We start from the raw sequence: 12,108 nt of genomic DNA, 5'->3' as shown, positions 1-12,108 counted from the left end.
TACATCTGCAGAACATGAAGAACCAGTGGCATCTACAAACACAGAAATGAAGAACCAGAAGCATCTATATCTGCAGAACATGAAGAACCAGTAGCATCTACATCTACAGAACATGAAGAACCAGTAGCATCTACATCTGCAGAAGGTGAAGAACCAGTGGCATCTAAATCTGCAGAATGTGAAGAACCAGTGGCAACTACATCTACAGAATGTGAAGAACCAGTGGCATCTACATCTGCAGAACATTAAGAACCAGTGGCATCTACATCTGCAAAACATGAGGAACCAGTGGCATCTACAAATACAGAACATGAAGAACCAGTAGCATCTACATCTGCAGAATGTGAAGAACCAGTAGCATCTACATCTACAGAACATGATGAACCAGTGGCATCAACATCTGCAGAACATTAAGAACCAGTGGCATCTACATCTGCAGAACATGAAGAAGTAGTGGCATCTACATCTGCAGAATGTGAAGAACCAGTGGCATCTACATCTACAGAACATGAAGAACCAGTGGCATCTACATCGGCAGAAGGTGAAGAACCAGTGGCATCTAAATCTGCAGAATGTGAAGAACCAGTGGCAACTACATCTACAGAATGTGAAGAACCAGTGGCATCTACATCTGCAGAACATTAAGAACCAGTGGCATCTACATCTGCAAAACATGAAGAACCAGTGGCATCTACAAATACAGAACATGAAGAACTAGTAGCATCTACATCTGCAGAATGTGAAGAACCAGTAGCATCTACATCTACAGAACATGATGAACCAGTGGCATCAACATCTGCAGAACATTAAGAACCAGTGGCATCTACATCTGCCGAACATGAAGAAGTAGTGGCATCTACATCTGCAGAATGTGAAGAACCAGTGGCATCTACATCTACAGAACATGAAGAACCAGTGGCATCTACATCGGCAGAATGTGAAAAACCAGTGGCATCAACATCTCCAGAACATGAAGAACCAGTGGCATCTACAAATACAGAACATGAATAAGCAGTAGCATCTACATCTGCAAAGCATGAAGAACCAGTAGCATCTACATCTACAGAACATGAAGAACCAGTGGAATCTACATCTGCATAATGTGAAGAACCAGTGGCATCTAAATCTGCAGAATGTGAAGAACCAGTGGCATCTACATCTACAGAATGTGAAGATCCAGTGGCATCTACATCTGCAGAACATGAAGAACCAGTAGCATCTACATCTGCAGAAGGTGAAGAACCAGTGGCAACTACATCTGCAGAATGTGAAGAACCAGTGGCATCTACAAATACAGAACATGAAGAACCAGTAGCATCTACATCTACAGAACATGAAGAACCAGTAGCATCTACGTCTACAGAACATGAAGAACCAGTGGCATCTACATCTACAGAACATGAAGAACCAGTAGCATCTACCTCTACAAAACATGAAGAACCAGTGGCATCTACATCTGCAGAATGTGAAGAACCAGTGGCATCTACATCTGCAGAACATGAAGCACCATTGGCATCTACATCTGCAGAATGTGAAGAACCAGTGGCATCTACAAATACAGAACATGAAGAACCAGTAGCATCTACATCTACAGAACATGAAGAACCAGTAGCATCTACGTCTACAGAACATGAAGAACCAGTGGCATCTACAGAACATGAAGAACCAGTAGCATCTACATCTACAAAACATGAAGAACCAGTGGCATCTACATCTGCAGAATGTGAAGAACCAGTGGCATCTACATCTGCAGAACATGAAGCACCATTGGCATCTACATCTTCAGAACATGAAGAACCAGTAACATCCACATCTGCAGAACATGAAGAACCAGTGGCATCTACATCTACAGAACGTGAAGAACCAGTGGCATCTACAAATACAGAACATGAAGAACCAGTAGCATCTACATCTACAGAACATGAAGAACCAGTAGCATCTACGTCTACAGAACATGAAGAACCAGTGACATCTACATCTACAGAACATGAAGAACCAGTAGCATCTACATCTACAAAACATGAAGAACCAGTGGCATCTACATATGCAGAATGTGAAGAACCAGTAGCATCTACAAATACAGAACATGAAGAACCAGTGGCATCTACATCTACAGAACATGAAGATCCAGTGGCATCTACATCTACAGAACGTGAAGAACCAGTGGCATCTACAAATACAGAACATGAAGAACCAGTGGCATCTAAATCTACAGAACATGAAGAACCAGTAGCATCTACATCTGCAGAATGTGAAGAACCAGTGGCATCTACATCTACAGAACATGAAGAACCAGTAGTATATACATCTACAGAACATGAAGAACCAGTGGCATCTACATCTACAGAACGTGAAGAACCAGTGGCATCTACAAATACAGAACATGAAGAACAAATGGCATCTACATCTGCAGAAAATAAAGAACCAGTGGCATCTACATCGACAGAACATGAAGAACCAGTGTCATCTACAACTGCAGAATGTGAAGAACCAGCGGCATCTACATCTGCAGAACATGAAGAACCAGTGGCATCTACAAATACAGAAATGAAGAACCAGAAGCATCTATATCTGCAGAACATGAAGAACCAGTAGCATCTACATCTACAGAACATGAAGAACCAGTAGCATCTACATCTGCAGAAGGTGAAGAACCAGTGGCAACTACATCTACAGAATGTGAAGAACCAGTGGCATCTACATCTGCAGAACATTAAGAACCAGTGGCATCTACATCTGCAAAACATGAGGAACCAGTAGCATCTACGTCTACAGAACATGAAGAACCAGTGGTATCTACATCTACAGAACATGAAGAACCAGTAGCATCTACCTCTACAAAACATGAAGAACCAGTGGCATCTACATCTGCAGAATGTGAAGAACCAGTGGCATCTACATCTGCAGAACATGAAGCACCATTGGCATCTACATCTGCAGAATGTGAAGAACCAGTGGCATCTACAAATACAGAACATGAAGAACCAGTAGCATCTACATCTACAGAACATGAAGAACCAGTAGCATCTATGTCTACAGAACATGAAGAACCAGTGGCATCTACATCTACAGAACATGAAGAACCAGTAGCATCTACATCTACAAAACATGAAGAACCAGTGGCATCTACAACTGCAGAATGTGAAGAACCAGTAGCATCTACATCTGCAGAATGTGAAGAACCAGTAGCATCTACATCTACAAAACATGATGAACCAGTGGCATCAACATCTGCAGAACATTAAGAACCAGTAGCATCTACATCTACAGAACATGAAGAACCAGTAGCATCTACGTCTACAGAACATGAAGAACCAGTGGCATCTACAGAACATGAAGAACCAGTAGCATCTACATCTACAAAACATGAAGAACCAGTCGCATCTACATCTGCAGAATGTGAAGAACCAGTGGCATCAACATCTGCAGAACATTAAGAACCAGTGGCATCTACATCTGCAGAACATGAAGAAGTAGTGGCATCTACATCTGCAGAATGTGAAGAACCAGTGGCATCTACATCTACAGAACATGAAGAACCAGTGGCATCTACATCGGCAGAAGGTGAAGAACCAGTGGCATCTAAATCTGCAGAATGTGAAGAACCAGTGGCAACTACATCTACAGAATGTGAAGAACCAGTGGCATCTACATCTGCAGAACATTAAGAACCAGTGGCATCTACATCTGCAAAACATGAAGAACCAGTGGCATCTACAAATACAGAACATGAAGAACTAGTAGCATCTACATCTGCAGAATGTGAAGAACCAGTAGCATCTACATCTACAGAACATGATGAACCAGTGGCATCAACATCTGCAGAACATTAAGAACCAGTGGCATCTACATCTGCCGAACATGAAGAAGTAGTGGCATCTACATCTGCAGAATGTGAAGAACCAGTGGCATCTACATCTACAGAACATGAAGAACCAGTGGCATCTACATCGGCAGAATGTGAAAAACCAGTGGCATCAACATCTCCAGAACATGAAGAACCAGTGGCATCTACAAATACAGAACATGAATAAGCAGTAGCATCTACATCTGCAAAGCATGAAGAACCAGTAGCATCTACATCTACAGAACATGAAGAACCAGTGGCATCTACATCTGCATAATGTGAAGAACCAGTGGCATCTAAATCTGCAGAATGTGAAGAACCAGTGGCATCTACATCTACAGAATGTGAAGATCCAGTGGCATCTACATCTGCAGAACATGAAGAACCAGTAGCATCTACATCTGCAGAAGGTGAAGAACCAGTGGCAACTACATCTGCAGAATGTGAAGAACCAGTGGCATCTACAAATACAGAACATGAAGAACCAGTAGCATCTACATCTACAGAACATGAAGAACCAGTAGCATCTACGTCTACAGAACATGAAGAACCAGTGGCATCTACATCTACAGAACATGAAGAACCAGTAGCATCTACCTCTACAAAACATGAAGAACCAGTGGCATCTACATCTGCAGAATGTGAACAACCAGTGGCATCTACATCTGCAGAACATGAAGCACCATTGGCATCTACATCTGCAGAATGTGAAGAACCAGTGGCATCTACAAATACAGAACATGAAGAACCAGTAGCATCTACATCTACAGAACATGAAGAACCAGTAGCATCTACGTCTACAGAACATGAAGAACCAGTGGCATCTACAGAACATGAAGAACCAGTAGCATCTACATCTACAAAACATGAAGAACCAGTGGCATCTACATCTGCAGAATGTGAAGAACCAGTTGCATCTACATCTGCAGAACATGAAGCACCATTGGCATCTACATCTGCAGAACATGAAGAACCAGTAACATCCACATCTGCAGAACATGAAGAACCAGTGGCATCTACATCTACAGAACATGAAGAACCAGTGGCATCTACAAATACAGAACATGAAGAACCAGTAGCATCTACATCTACAGAACATGAAGAACCAGTAGCATCTACGTCTACAGAACATGAAGAACCAGTGGCATCTACATCTACAGAACATGAAGAACCAGTAGCATCTACATCTACAAAACATGAAGAACCAGTGGCATCTACATATGCAGAATGTGAAGAACCAGTAGCATCTACAAATACAGAACATGAAGAACCAGTGGCATCTACATCTACAGAACATGAAGATCCAGTGGCATCTACATCTACAGAACGTGAAGAACCAGTGGCATCTACAAATACAGAACATGAAGAACCAGTGGCATCTAAATCTACAGAACATGAAGAACCAGTAGCAAATACATCTGCAGAATGTGAAGAACCAGTGGCATCTACATCTACAGAACATGAAGAACCAGTAGTATATACATCTACAGAACATGAAGAACCAGTGGCATCTACATCTACAGAACGTGAAGAACCAGTGGCATCTACAAATACAGAACATGAAGAACAAATGGCATCTACATCTGCAGAAAATAAAGAACCAGTGGCATCTACATCTGTAGAACATGAAGAACCAGTGGCATCTACATCGACAAAACATGAAGAACCAGTGTCATCTACAACTGCAGAATGTGAAGAACCAGCGGCATCTACATCTGCAGAACATGAAGAACCAGTGGCATCTACAAATACAGAAATGAAGAACCAGAAGCATCTATATCTGCAGAACATGAAGAACCAGTAGCATCTACATCTACAGAACATGAAGAACCAGTAGCATCTACATCTGCAGAAGGTGAAGAACCAGTGGCAACTACATCTACAGAATGTGAAGAACCAGTGGCATCTACATCTGCAGAACATTAAGAACCAGTGGCATCTACATCTGCAAAACATGAGGAACCAGTAGCATCTACGTCTACAGAACATGAAGAACCAGTGGTATCTACATCTACAGAACATGAAGAACCAGTAGCATCTACCTCTACAAAACATGAAGAACCAGTGGCATCTACATCTGCAGAATGTGAAGAACCAGTGGCATCTACATCTGCAGAACATGAAGCACCATTGGCATCTACATCTGCAGAATGTGAAGAACCAGTGGCATCTACAAATACAGAACATGAAGAACCAGTAGCATCTACATCTACAGAACATGAAGAACCAGTAGCATCTATGTCTACAGAACATGAAGAACCAGTGGCATCTACATCTACAGAACATGAAGAACCAGTAGCATCTACATCTACAAAACATGAAAAACCAGTGGCATCTACAACTGCAGAATGTGAAGAACCAGTAGCATCTACATCTGCAGAATGTGAAGAACCAGTAGCATCTACATCTACAAAACATGATGAACCAGTGGCATCAACATCTGCAGAACATTAAGAACCAGTAGCATCTACATCTACAGAACATGAAGAACCAGTAGCATCTACGTCTACAGAACATGAAGAACCAGTGGCATCTACAGAACATGAAGAACCAGTAGCATCTACATCTACAAAACATGAAGAACCAGTGGCATCTACATCTGCAGAATGTGAAGAACCAGTGGCATCTACATCTGCAGAACATGAAGCACCATTGGCATCTACATCTGCAGAACATGAAGAACCAGTAACATCCACATCTGCAGAACATGAAGAACCAGTGGCATCTACATCTACAGAACGTGAAGAACCAGTGGCATTTACAAATACAGAACATGAAGAACCAGTAGCATCTACATCTACAGAACATGAAGAACCAGTAGCATCTACGTCTACAGAACATGAAGAACCAGTGGCATCTACATCTACAGAACATGAAGAACCAGTAGCATCTACATCTACAAAACATGAAGAACCAGTGGCATCTACATATGCAGAATGTGAAGAACCAGTAGCATCTACAAATACAGAACATGAAGAACCAGTGGCATCTACATCTACAGAACATGAAGATCCAGTGGCATCTACATCTACAGAACGTGAAGAACCAGTGGCATCTACAAATACAGAACATGAAGAACCAGTGGCATCTAAATCTACAGAACATGAAGAACCAGTAGCATCTACATCTGCAGAATGTGAAGAACCAGTGGCATCTACATCTACAGAACATGAAGAACCAGTAGTATATACATCTACAGAACATGAAGACCCAGTGGCATCTACATCTACAGAACGTGAAGAACCAGTGGCATCTACAAATACAGAACATGAAGAACAAATGGCATCTACATCTGCAGAAAATAAAGAACCAGTGGCATCTACATCTGTAGAACATGAAGAACCAGTGGCATCTACATCGACAGAACATGAAGAACCAGTGTCATCTACAACTGCAGAATGTGAAGAACCAGCGGCATCTACATCTGCAGAACATGAAGAACCAGTGGCATCTACAAATACAGAAATGAAGAACCAGAAGCATCTATATCTGCAGAACATGAAGAACCAGTAGCATCTACATCTACAGAACATGAAGAACCAGTAGCATCTACATCTGCAGAAGGTGAAGAACCAGTGGCAACTACATCTACAGAATGTGAAGAACCAGTGGCATCTACATCTGCAGAACATTAAGAACCAGTGGCATCTACATCTGCAAAACATGAGGAACCAGTAGCATCTACGTCTACAGAACATGAAGATCCAGTGGTATCTACATCTACAGAACATGAAGAACCAGTAGCATCTACCTCTACAAAACATGAAGAACCAGTGGCATCTACATCTGCAGAATGTGAAGAACCAGTGGCATCTACATCTGCAGAACATGAAGCACCATTGGCATCTACATCTGCAGAATGTGAAGAACCAGTGGCATCTACAAATACAGAACATGAAGAACCAGTAGCATCTACATCTACAGAACATGAAGAACCAGTAGCATCTATGTCTACAGAACATGAAGAACCAGTGGCATCTACATCTACAGAACATGAAGAACCAGTAGCATCTACATCTACAAAACATGAAGAACCAGTGGCATCTACAACTGCAGAATGTGAAGAACCAGTAGCATCTACATCTGCAGAATGTGAAGAACCAGTAGCATCTACATCTACAAAACATGATGAACCAGTGGCATCAACATCTGCAGAACATTAAGAACCAGTGGCATCTACATCTACAGAACATGAAGAAGTAGTGGCATCTACATCTGCAGAATGTGAAGAACCAGTGGCATCTACATCTACAGAACATGAAGAACCAGTGGCATCTACATCGGCAGAAGGTGAAGAACCAGTGGCATCTAAATCTGCAGAATGTGAAGAACCAGTGGCAACTACATCTACAGAATGTGAATAACCAGTGGCATCTACATCTGCAGAACATTAAGAACTAGTGGCATCTACATCTGCAAAACATGAAGAACCAGTGGCATCTACAAATACAGAACATGAAGAACTAGTAGCATCTACATCTGCAGAATGTGAAGAACCAGTAGCATCTACATCTACAGAACATGATGAACCAGTGGCATCAACATCTGCAGAACATTAAGAACCAGTGGCATCTACATCTGCCGAACATGAAGAAGTAGTGACATCTACATCTGCAGAATGTGAAGAACCAGTGGAATCTACATCTACAGAACATGAAGAACCAGTGGCATCTACATCGGCAGAATGTGAAAAACCAGTGGCATCAACATCTCCAGAACATGAAGAACCAGTGGCATCTACAAATACAGAACATGAATAAGCAGTAGCATCTACATCTGCAAAGCATGAAGAACCAGTAGCATCTACATCTACAGAACATGAAGAACCAGTGGCATCTACATCTGCATAATGTGAAGAACCAGTGGCATCTAAATCTGCAGAATGTGAAGAACCAGTGGCATCTACATCTACAGAATGTGAAGATCCAGTGGCATCTACATCTGCAGAACATGAAGAACCAGTAGCATCTACATCTGCAGAAGGTGAAGAACCAGTGGCAACTACATCTGCAGAATGTGAAGAACCAGTGGCATCTACAAATACAGAACATGAAGAACCAGTAGCATCTACATCTACAGAACATGAAGAACCAGTAGCATCTACGTCTACAGAACATGAAGAACCAGTGGCATCTACATCTACAGAACATGAAGAACCAGTAGCATCTACCTCTACAAAACATGAAGAACCAGTGGCATCTACATCTGCAGAATGTGAAGAACCAGTGGCATCTACATCTGCAGAACATGAAGCACCATTGGCATCTACATCTGCAGAATGTGAAGAACCAGTGGCATCTACAAATACAGAACATGAAGAACCAGTAGCATCTACATCTACAGAACATGAAGAACCAGTAGCATCTACGTCTACAGAACATGAAGAACCAGTGGCATCTACAGAACATGAAGAACCAGTAGCATCTACATCTACAAAACATGAAGAACCAGTGGCATCTACATCTGCAGAATGTGAAGAACCAGTGGCATCTACATCTGCAGAACATGAAGCACCATGGGCATCTACATCTGCAGAACATGAAGAACCAGTAACATCCACATCTGCAGAACATGAAGAACCAGTGGCATCTACATCTACAGAACGTGAAGAACCAGTGGCATCTACAAATACAGAACATGAAGAACCAGTAGCATCTAAATCTACAGAACATGAAGAACCAGTAGCATCTACGTCTACAGAACATGAAGAACCAGTGGCATCTACATCTACAGAACATGAAGAACCAGTAGCATCTACATCTACAAAACATGAAGAACCAGTGGCATCTACATATGCAGAATGTGAAGAACCAGTAGCATCTACAAATACAGAACATGAAGAACCAGTGGCATCTACATCTACAGAACATGAAGATCCAGTGGCATCTACATCTACAGAACGTGAAGAACCAGTGGCATCTACAAATACAGAACATGAAGAACCAGTGGCATCTAAATCTACAGAACATGAAGAACCAGTAGCATCTACATCTGCAGAATGTGAAGAACCAGTGGCATCTACATCTACAGAACATGAAGAACCAGTAGTATATACATCTACAGAACATGAAGAACCAGTGGCATCTACATCTACAGAACATGAAGAACCAGTAGTATATACATCTACAGAACATGAAGAACCAGTGGCATCTACATCTACAGAACGTGAAGAACCAGTGGCATCTACAAATACAGAACATGAAGAACAAATGGCATCTACATCGACAGAACATGAAGAACCAGTGTCATCTACAACTGCAGAATGTGAAGAACCAGCGGCATCTACATCTGCAGAACATGAAGAACCAGTGGCATCTACAAATACAGAAATGAAGAACCAGAAGCATCTATATCTGCAGAACATGAAGAACCAGTAGCATCTACATCTACAGAACATGAAGAACCAGTAGCATCTACATCTGCAGAAGGTGAAGAACCAGTGGCAACTACATCTACAGAATGTGAAGAACCAGTGGCATCTACATCTGCAGAACATTGAGAACCAGTGGCATCTACATCTGCAAAACATGAGGAACCAGTAGCATCTACGTCTACAGAACATGAAGAACCAGTGGTATCTACATCTACAGAACATGAAGAACCAGTAGCATCTACCTCTACAAAACATGAAGAACCAGTGGCATCTACATCTGCAGAATGTGAAGAACCAGTGGCATCTACATCTGCAGAACATGAAGCACCATTGGCATCTACATCTGCAGAATGTGAAGAACCAGTGGCATCTACAAATACAGAACATGAAGAACCAGTAGCATCTACATCTACAGAACATGAAGAACCAGTAGCATCTACGTCTACAGAACATGAAGAACCAGTGGCATCTACATCTGTAGAACATGAAGAACCAGTGGCATCTACATCGACAGAACATGAAGAACCAGTGTCATCTACAACTGCAGAATGTGAAGAACCAGCGGCATCTACATCTGCAGAACATGAAGAACCAGTGGCATCTACAAATACAGAAATGAAGAACCAGAAGCATCTATATCTGCAGAACATGAAGAACCAGTAGCATCTACATCTACAGAACATGAAGAACCAGTAGCATCTACATCTGCAGAAGGTGAAGAACCAGTGGCAACTACATCTACAGAATGTGAAAAACCAGTGGCATCTACATCTGCAGAACATTAAGAACCAGTGGCATCTACATCTGCAAATATGAGGAACCAGTAGCATCTACGTCTACAGAACATGAAGAACCAGTGGTATCTACATCTACAGAACATGAAGAACCAGTAGCATCTACCTCTACAAAACATGAAGAACCAGTGGCATCTACATCTGCAGAATGTGAAGAACCAGTGGCATCTACATCTGCAGAACATGAAGCACCATTGGCATCTACATCTGCAGAATGTGAAGAACCAGTGGCATCTACAAATACAGAACATGAAGAACCAGTAGCATCTACATCTACAGAACATGAAGAACCAGTAGCATCTACGTCTACAGAACATGAGGAACCAGTGGCATCTACATCTACAGAACATGAAGAACCAGTAGCATCTACATCTACAAAACATGAAGAACCAGTGGCATCTACAACTGCAGAATGTGAAAAACCAGTGGCATCTACATCTGCAAAACATGAGGAACCAGTAGCATCTACGTCTACAGAACATGAAGAACCAGTGGTATCTACATCTACAGAACATGAAGAACCAGTAGCATCTACCTCTACAAAACATGAAGAACCAGTGGCATCTACATCTGCAGAATGTGAAGAACCAGTGGCATCTACATCTGCAGAACATGAAGCACCATTGGCATCTACATCTGCAGAATGTGAAGAACCAGTGGCATCTACAAATACAGAACATGAAGAACCAGTAGCATCTACATCTACAGAACATGAAGAACCAGTAGCATCTACGTCTACAGAACATGAAGAACCAGTGGCATCTACATCTGTAGAACATGAAGAACCAGTGGCATCTACATCGACAGAACATGAAGAACCAGTGTCATCTACAACTGCAGAATGTGAAGAACCAGCGGCATCTACATCTGCAGAACATGAAGAACCAGTGGCATCTACAAATACAGAAATGAAGAACCAGAAGCATCTATATCTGCAGAACATGAAGAACCAGTAGCATCTACATCTACAGAACATGAAGAACCAGTAGCATCTACATCTGCAGAAGGTGAAGAACCAGTGGCAACTACATCTACAGAATGTGAAGAACCAGTGGCATCTACATCTGCAGAACATTAAGAACCAGTGGCATCTA

At 41.9% G+C, this 12,108-nt stretch overlaps 1 protein-coding gene across 50 annotated transcripts in view; it reads right to left on the bottom strand.

Moving 5' to 3' along the window:
- LOC142908250 (reticulon-4 receptor-like 2) overlaps nt 1–12,108 on the bottom strand; it is a 262,387-nt gene that overhangs the window by 157,140 nt on the left and 93,139 nt on the right. The window lies entirely within an intron of this gene.

This window comes from Petromyzon marinus (genome assembly GCF_048934315.1).
Source record: "Petromyzon marinus isolate PM22_M1 ecotype Great Lakes invasive population chromosome 77 unlocalized genomic scaffold, UKy_Petmar_22M1.pri1.0 chr77_unloc.4, whole genome shotgun sequence".
NCBI classification, from domain to species: domain Eukaryota; kingdom Metazoa; phylum Chordata; class Hyperoartia; order Petromyzontiformes; family Petromyzontidae; genus Petromyzon; species Petromyzon marinus.
This window is presented reverse-complemented; position numbering and strand designations above follow the sequence as displayed.